Source organism: Myotis myotis, unplaced genomic scaffold, assembly GCF_014108235.1.
Source record: "Myotis myotis isolate mMyoMyo1 unplaced genomic scaffold, mMyoMyo1.p scaffold_m19_p_1, whole genome shotgun sequence".
NCBI classification, from domain to species: Eukaryota; Metazoa; Chordata; class Mammalia; order Chiroptera; family Vespertilionidae; genus Myotis; species Myotis myotis.
The window spans coordinates 213,016,849-213,026,023 of NW_023416313.1; the positions used below are offsets into that span (position 1 = coordinate 213,016,849).

At 37.1% G+C, this 9,175-nt stretch overlaps 1 pseudogene; it reads left to right on the forward strand.

Annotated features, from left to right (window-relative positions):
• Positions 1-323: 323 nt before the first annotated feature.
• LOC118660913 lies at positions 324-477 on the forward strand (annotated as a pseudogene).
• The last annotated feature ends 8,698 nt before the right edge of the window (positions 478-9,175 follow it).

Consider the following 9,175-nt stretch of genomic DNA (forward strand, 5'->3'; position numbering starts at 1 on the left):
ACACCGTAATTCCTAGATACATTTGGACATGTTTTGTTTCTTTAAGCTGCAAAATGCTTACAGGAAACCTATAGAATGTTTTCCCGGAATATTTTCTGTGCATTGAAATTGGATATGTGCAAGGCACAATTTAGAATTGAGGATAAATTTCCACATTTAACTCTCCATAATCTCCAAAGTTAATATTACATCCTCAATTTAAACATTGGGCCACCTAATTGTAAGTAGTGGAATGAGGAGATATATAGTCGGGTATACCTGAATCACTACCCTTGCTATTTTCTTTGCATAGTTTTTTTTTCATTTAATAAACAGTGATGATGATCGCTTCTCGGCCTTTTGGCTAAGATCAAGTGTAGTATCTGTTCTTATCAGTTTAATAAACAGTGATGAAATGCTTTGTATGTGCCAGCCATTTTGTTAGGTATCAGAAACACACAAAACACATGTACAAATAAAATGTGGTGTGTACTAATAGAGGAAAATATCAAAAGGGAGCGACAATGAAATTCATTGGTTATTTTGCATGCATACCATTGTATGCACAAGTACTTACTTTCCAGAAAGAGATCAAAAAAGGCTTTGTGGAGCACATACCTGACCCATAGATGCAAAGGATGACGAGCAGCTTGGAGTGGAGTGAGAAAGGGAGAAGCCATGGAATTTTACATAAAGGGAACAGCAATAGCGGAGTCATCGAGGTACAGAGTTCAAGTAGTTTTCTGAGTGCACTTGTACTAGAATGGGACCAATGCCCCAGTAATTCTTTTTGAAGAATAGCTTTGCAGACAGAACGGGATTGCTTCAATTTTACCATATATACCTTATCTCTTTATGTTTTATTAATATAAGAAATACAGATATTGCTATGCCCCTGTTTTTCTGCTGTCTCTCTTACCACTCACCCTACTTTCACTCTAGGAAAGCATTCACACAGAGCTGCTATATTCCCACAATGATAGAAATAAGAATCCTCACTTAGAAATGAATTGCAGCATTACCAGCAATTAGAACCAACAGACACTCCCAGCAAATCAGCCTCAAATTAATTCACACGCCCCTATGTTCTACAATTATAGATAGAGTGTTCATAATAACAATAGAAACAACATCCATTTTCATAGATTTTTAAAATTTGTAAGGTGTGTGTGTGTGTGTGTGTGTGTTTATATGTATACTTTATTATTCTATTTAGGTCAAACAGTGTATCAGAGAAACCAGAAGAAGAATCTAGAAATCAGATGTTTCCTCTCTCTCAGGTGGCCCTATCAACTGCACTTAGAAACTTTTTTTCCAAACAAACCAAAGGTTTAGAATCACAGATAATCAAGAAAGACTTTGTATATGTTAATTCTATAAAGCAATACAAGTGATTCCAGGACAACAAAAGTCTGCAGGCTGTCCAAACTGTGGATACATGTTCCATTGTCTCTAAGCTGCTTAGCAGCACAGCTGGGGTCATCTCAAAGCTAAACCTTATCCCTTTACTTGAATAAGTGCAAAATTTTCTGGGTGCCTTGAATTTTTCAGTTCTTCATTTTTATTATTAGTATTGATCTTAATGAAACTATTGTCTCAGCTTCTTCTTTCTCCCTCATTTGCTTATGCACAGATACCTCCATTGGACCTATGTCATCTACTGTTGGTCTGTTATCATGCTCTTTTCTCTATTGCCTGGTGCTGGGACCATAAAAAAAAAAATATATATAAGTAATGAACCTTACCCCCAAGAAACTCATCTGAGCAGAAGAAAAATCATGCAGTTAGCTAATCAACAACTACTTATTGATATTCTTCTCTGTGAGATTAACTGCATACCAGAGATGCAAGGAAATATGTACAATTATCTGATGGATTGAAATTGCCCTGATTTTCATTTTATCCCAGCCTCTTTACAAAGCATAACATTGATGATTGCTTTGCGACTGTCCCCCTCTCTCAGAACCTGTCTAGTCAAATGATGTTTTTCAAATATTTGTCATTTCTATTGTAGTTTAGAAATATTCACCTTTCTCCCCATGGGAATTATTAGGTAAAACACTTTCTTTTTGCCTGAAAGCCCTGTAAGACAACATTAATTTTTAGGATCCCATTTTTGGGTGTTTGTTGACACTGTATTTGATGGTCTACTTACTAGAGTCAGGGTTTGTTTTTGGTATTGCTGTATATTTTAAGCTGACATAATGGAGAAACTGATTATGGCACTTTAAGCAAGTATTTGGAAGGTAAAGGTCACCATATCTTATGAGGTTGATCTTGGGAAAATTCCTTTTCCAACTGCTTTCAGAAATTTTCTAAGCATAGCATTGCTTCCTGGACTATGCTAGTCAGCCACAGTGCCACCCACTGGGGGACAGGGGGCTAGAAAATATGTTTTTGTACTGCCTAGACAATTGTGCATCTCAACCAAACCATGTTAAACAGAAAGATCTAAAAAAAAATATTATATTAAAGGAAATATGGAATTCTCCAGTCAGTTTTAAAATGTAGACTTTTGAGTCTGTTGCTGCTTATCTACTGTGTTGCAAATCCCCAGTATTTTCCTAATAGTCTCTGGAAATGTTTTATAATGAGAAGCAGATTTTAGTAATCCACATTGTGATCAAATTACTTTTGTCAGCGTCTTTCATTTAGCAATTATTAAATGTACAAAGCCTAATTTGATAGGTAAAAAAAATGTTCATTTCTAAGCCACCCTGATTGGCAACTGTCGGCCACTGATATAGAACGACTCATTGTGGGAACACAATTAGAATCTTAAAATACAAATGGAATGGTGAATAAATTTAATTCAAGGAGTTTTTAGATCCATTAAATACAGTAAAGCTTACTTATAATATGCCTACATTCCATGCTTTTCTATACAATCACTGAAGCCACTGAAAATTGGAAAATCCTGACCAATGGCCCAGAAAGTATTATTTCTTGCACTTAGAAATTTTCTCTCTTTTTCACTCATTGCCTTTCAAAAGGCTGATATAAATTAATCTGTTTCCAACTATTTCATGGCTTTCTATACAGAGAAAATATGTTAACAGAACCAAGCTGTTGATAAAATTTAGTCTGCTAGAAATGGGAAACAATAAGACAAAACCCACAATATATGGACCCTTTTACCTCAATCAACCTTGGGGATAAGGGTTTTGTGTCTCAGATTTCTACTGAAACCACAAAGATGGAAAAGTAATAGCGGTCGTTATCCCTCACATTCTGAGGAGCAGTGATAGACGCTTTATGACTGACTTAAAAGACAACAGAGCCAGCCTATGATTCTCAGTCCTCATCAGTGAGCTCTAGTCCCAAAATAGAGACAAGTAGAAATTTAAAAGTGATCAGTAATTAGAGTCACTAAAGTAATAAGCAATAGGCCCCACCTTCCTTCTCCCTTCTTTTGGGGAAAGAGAGAATGAAGTGTCTTAAAGTCTTTAGCTTATGAATTTTTGAGATCTTTCTGTTTATAGATGCTTTAGAGGAAATGTTTACAATGGGAGGGTAACAGATTACAAGACAAAACTAAAGTTCCTTTCAACTCAAAGGATAGAATCCAACTTTTGTAGTATTAGATGAGTACATGACAGGTTACTCAACTAGCTGGGACTCAACACCCTGCCATCCCAATTAAACATATACAAAATCAATTCAGTATCCTTATCAATAGTTGAACTAATCTTTTTATAAACAGTAAGGTGCATCTAGCGACTGCATTCTTACCTAAACAGAAATAAAACAAGGACATCATTTTTGACTTAATTCTAATTGGAATATAAATTGAGTTGAAGGTATGTCATTTTTTTATTAGCTTATCTTATACTCTCACCTTGTCATACTTGTTACAAGAGAATGATATTTAATGGGATCAAGGAAATTATATTTCCAATTTAAGGGGGAATATATCTCATTTTCCTTTTTGTTGAAATTAGTGCATATGTTTGTGGATGGCGATGAAGCCTGAGGACCCAGGTAGATTCATCAACTTTAATAATTTCCCATCACAGGAAGTGAATCTGCAATGTGCTATGTTATACAGATAAATAGAATTTCAAGTTTGTCACAATTTTTACCCCATAAGAAACCACACTTACAAGCTAGTAATCTTCGAAGTGACAAGCATCACTGCTATTATGGAAACTTCCCTTATCAACTCATGCAGGAGAGAAATATGTCAGGATGCAACCTTAGCAATTCCAAGCAAACGATAACATAATATATGGCTGGCCACCTCTCAGGCAGCTTGTTTGAAAGCATACTTCAACCTATGTACAGAAATTCAGGGGATCTCTTGCTGGTTGCTAAATGTCCTGCTTGTCATAGTCATAGCACGTTCAAACTATTTTCTAGAAATGGTGCTGCCTATATTAACTTGTTAGCTATTGCAACCAAATGTTTTACTCTGGAAGAGTTATTTTATTTAGCAAAAGGCTTAATCTCTTTTTCTCCCAACTGCATGAGTAATGAATAGAAGTATGGATAGTACACCTTGGTCATCCCATCCATTTAAGGAATTTAAGCCATTACTATAAATTCTCTCTCTCTCTCTCTCTCTCTCTCCCTTTATTATTCTACTTTTGACTTTACTAATATCTTTGTACTCATTTAAAAACAAATTATTACAAAGGTAACACTTGTGTTATTTTTTCCTCCTTAATGTTTCTTTTCCCTTGACTTTCTTTAAATTTGTGTGATTCTTGGTCAGATTCATAGGGCTTGAGTGGATCAAAGCTGGCAAGCACCCCTTGAATTCCTTCTTGCATGAGTGGATAGAAGGATCTTGCTCTTTTGCTCATGAACATGCTGAATATAGTCTCTGTACTGTAAGTTGACAGGGTAGAGATATAGAGTGTGTTATTAAACAAACAGACAAAAAAACCCAAACATGAGCAGTGATAAATACTGGAAAGCTGAAGAACCATATTGATCTATTGAAGTCAGAAAGCAAATGATTCAGAATCTGCTGGGCTTCTATGTGGATGTGAAGATGAACAGTGAGACAGAAACAGCCTTTGGATGCAAGCTCAGTGAATTTAAATCCTAGGTCTATGTCTGTATTTCACTGGCTCTGTAAGTGACTTCCAGTTTCTCTGCCCATCAATTGGTCATAATATCTGTCTTGACTGTTTTGGGGAGAAATTAATGTGCGAATAAATGCTTGTAAATTTCTTGGAACTGTACCTTGTACCATGTGGATACACAGAATTGTGGTGATGGTGCTAGCATTCATAGTGGTAATAGTAATAGCAGAGGTAGATAAAAGAAGTTGAGGGAGTAGGATAAAATATATGAAATGTCAAAACCTCCTTACAATAAAAGGTAACGTCTCTCATGAGGCTCAACAGACCTCCTTTCTCCTTAGCCCTAACACTTCTCTGGATTTACTATCACACCTGATACTGGACCTGCAGGACTACACAGTTCACCATTAGAGGCCCCACAATGTAGAGATGTAGGCCATGGTTTGTGACTAAAGCAACTTTCTACAATCTACTGTGGGACAAATAAAGTGGAACTTGGTGTTTGCATTCCTTGGTAATGAACGTGGCCTGCTTAGCTCTCGGAGAACAGCCCTGGAATATCTCCATCCACATGGTAACTGCTGCCTTTTAAAAACAGTCTCAGGTAATAGCAACCATCTGGAGAGGGCTCTGATCCAGGGAAGGGGCCAGCAACACTGAGGTCGTAGGGAGACGAGTCCAGCTTGACCATCGTATAAAGGAGGGAGCTCAAAAGGAGCTATGTGGCTTGAGCCACTCTTCATTGGAAAGAAAGCTGTAGGCTGGGGGGCAAAAAGAAAATGTAAAACTTTATTAAGATTTACAATTGGTCAGTAAACTAAATGTTTAAGTAGTAAAAGTCTTTTTTTTTTAAAACCTGTTGTCTGCTTTTCTTTCTGATTAATTTTGAATAGATGTTATTGCTAGGTGTGTGTCTACATGTGCATGCTTTCATGGAGGAACTAATAATCCATCTCATCTGCTTTATCTGGTTGTTCTTCAGTTCACCTTCACATGATTAGTAATCTACCAATAATGATATTGGCAACTAGATCAGAAAAACTAAGGCTCAAACAGTGCCAAATTCTATGCATTATTGAGTTCTTTCAAAAATACACTTTGAAAAAAATACTGGGTCCAAAATATCCAGCTAGATATGCTGGTGTATCTGTTTGTGTAAACATACATATTTAAGGAGAAACACAATTTAAACATAAGATTTTGAAACTGTGGTAATGAACCTTTTTAAAAGTGACACTAGTCACTGGAGTTGCCTGACATTTATCAACATTCTTAAAGTTTTATTTGTGAAGGACTGCCGAGATTTAAGGAATAACATGCTGATTTGCGCACACCCCGTTGCTAAGGGGAGAATTGTCTTAGAGTTTATATTGACATAACATTGAATGAGTTTTTTAACGAAGGTTATAGAAGCTATTCATCTTGCCTCTATTTTCCTCTCAAAGAAAATCTTCCAGTTAATTCTTCTTTCATTCATTCTTTCAAACAATTATTTTAGGCTCTTTATGTGCCAGGCACTCTTCAAGTGGCTGCTAATTCAGAAATGAATGAGAAAGAGGCTCAAAAGACCTCCTTTTTAAATATATTTTTATTGATTTCAGAGAGGAAGGGAGAGGGATGCTGATGCCCTTCTACCTCTTATATTCTCATGAGAATTACCAATCAATCATCAACAACAAAAATAGAGAAAAAGAAAAGATATAATTCCAGGGAGTGACAGGTGCTATGGAAAATATAAAGAGGGCAAACACGTGGAGCTTATCAATCAGAGGGGACTCTATGTTGGGTAGGATGATCAGGAATGGTCTCTCTGAGAAGATGATATTTCAAGAATCTGAGTGATGTAAAAGGGAAGCTCAAGTGATGGGAGAATCTGCTTTCAAAGTAGTGGGAAGAGTCTGTAAGTAGCCCTGAAGGAGAACTTTCACCAGATGTTATTCTAGTTTGGGGCAAATGCTAAAGATTGGTGTGGATAAGTTAGCAAGCATACTCCATCACTTGACCATTATGTGGTTTTCTTTTGGGTCTGACACTTTATATATGTTGGCCAGAAACCCACCTGTAACCTTATCCACTGCAGAAAAACATATCTATCCCTTGGTTTCCTGGTTTGAAAAAGTTGCACAAATTGATGCATATAAAAAAGATAAAGTTGGAGTTATATCCCAAAATTAATAAAATGCCTGAAAAATGCAAATGTCATAAGACTTCAAAGAAAACTTATCCTCTTCAAACTCCTGTTTCAATATTTATCGGCATGGAATACTAGTTACCCAGAAAATAATGCTTATCTTTCTAAGGCAGAATTTCTCCAAATGCAAAATAAGGTTTGGAACAACTGAAAGTCAATTTTATTGAGAGAGAGTGAATGTAAAGAGATATGAGCTACAATTCAACTTTGTATAACATACTAAATTATACAGGATAGAATAAGGCAAGCACATATGGTAATACTGAATAGTATGCCACTTCAAAAGATAATATAATGAATTCCCAAATAGATGCTCATACAACTGAGTATTGGGGATTATTTTATTAATTATAATAATGTATATCTCATTTGATTCTTTTCTTATATATTTTATTGATTTCAGAGGAAGGGGAAGGGAGAAAGATTTAGAAACATAGATGATGAGAGAGAATCATTGGTTGGCTGCCTCCTGCACACCCCACACTGGGGATTGAGCCCACAACCCGGGCATGTGCCATAACTAGGAATCGAACTGTAACCTCCTAGTTCATAGGTTGACTTTTAACCACTGATCCATGCTTGCTGGGCTTATTTGATATTTACTGTAATCTGTAAAGTTGAAGGGCCCATTACTGTAATTTAAAAAATGAGGAAACCAAATTCACAAAGGTAAATAACTTCATTTTCATTCAGCACCTATTTATTGTTTTGGCTGCAATGTGTCAAGAACTCTTGTAAATGATGAGGATACAACTAACAAATAGCTAAGCTTTCTTTTCTGCAAAGCTCATAGTCTGGGAGACCAAAGAGGTAAATAAACAAATAGCTCTGAGGCATTGATGTGGTTGTGGAGTGTTGGGTAGGATGATCAGGAAGTGACGTGCACAGTACTAGGAGGACACAGGTGAGGGAATGGTCCATATTCCCCGAGGACCAGGAAAGGACAGGTGCCTGCACCAGCACTGAGATAGATCCATACCAAAATGGATCTAAATGAAGTGGAAGGGAGGGGAGAGAAGAAGACATAATGTTAATTGAGTCCTTACCATATGCCAGATGCTGTGCTCATTAGCTCTTTAAAACAACTCTGTAGGTAGGAATTAATAACTCCATTTAATAGATTAGGAAATGGAGCCTGAGAAAAATTAATAAGCTCCATCAAGATAGCAAAGTTAGTAAGAAATAGGTTGTGGATTTGCTTTCAGATCCTCTGGCTTTCTGAGCATGTTGCACTCACTGCTCTGCCGTAGCTGACTGGGCTGGGACTCAGAGCATCACAAGGAAAGAAGGAGGTGAGTGGGGGTGGACTGGACTAGGTCAGCCCTAAGGACACCGCCAGAGTGGAGACACTGTGGCTTTGACTGATTAATGTTCTGGCATCTCTTCTTAAGAGCACAGCTAATTTTCTAAACAAACAAACAACAACAGGAAAAATAGAAGGCATAAAGAACCATGAGGGCATAAAATAATGACCTCTGTTAAAATTTTACCTTTTAATCTAAATTTTAGGAAATTACATATTTTTATAGAAAAACTAGAGATCCTGGCTAGGCTGCTGATCAACTGAACGCTGTCTCTGTGTCATTCCTTCTTCGCCGACTCCATCCACACCTTTGGGGACCCCTGGACCTGCTGGGGTTGGACTCCGGCATCTGGCGCCCAAACAGGGACCCCTTAGGTAAGTCCCCCCGTACTTGGGACGGATAGGACTGCACCGTAGGGTGCTTCAGACCCCCCCCCCTATAGAGGATAAGTAGGGTAAGCAGGTAGTTAGTACAGAACTTAGATTGACAAGATGGGTCATACTGAGTCTAAAGAAAAAAGACTGTATTAATCTTTTAACGCATATGCTTGCTAGCAGAGAAGTTAAGGTTACTCCCAGTCAGACAGAAAGTTTTATAGAAGACGTATGTCAATGGCTTCCTGAGGATGGAACTGTTAATTTAGAAACTTGGACTAAAGTAGGAGAGCAATT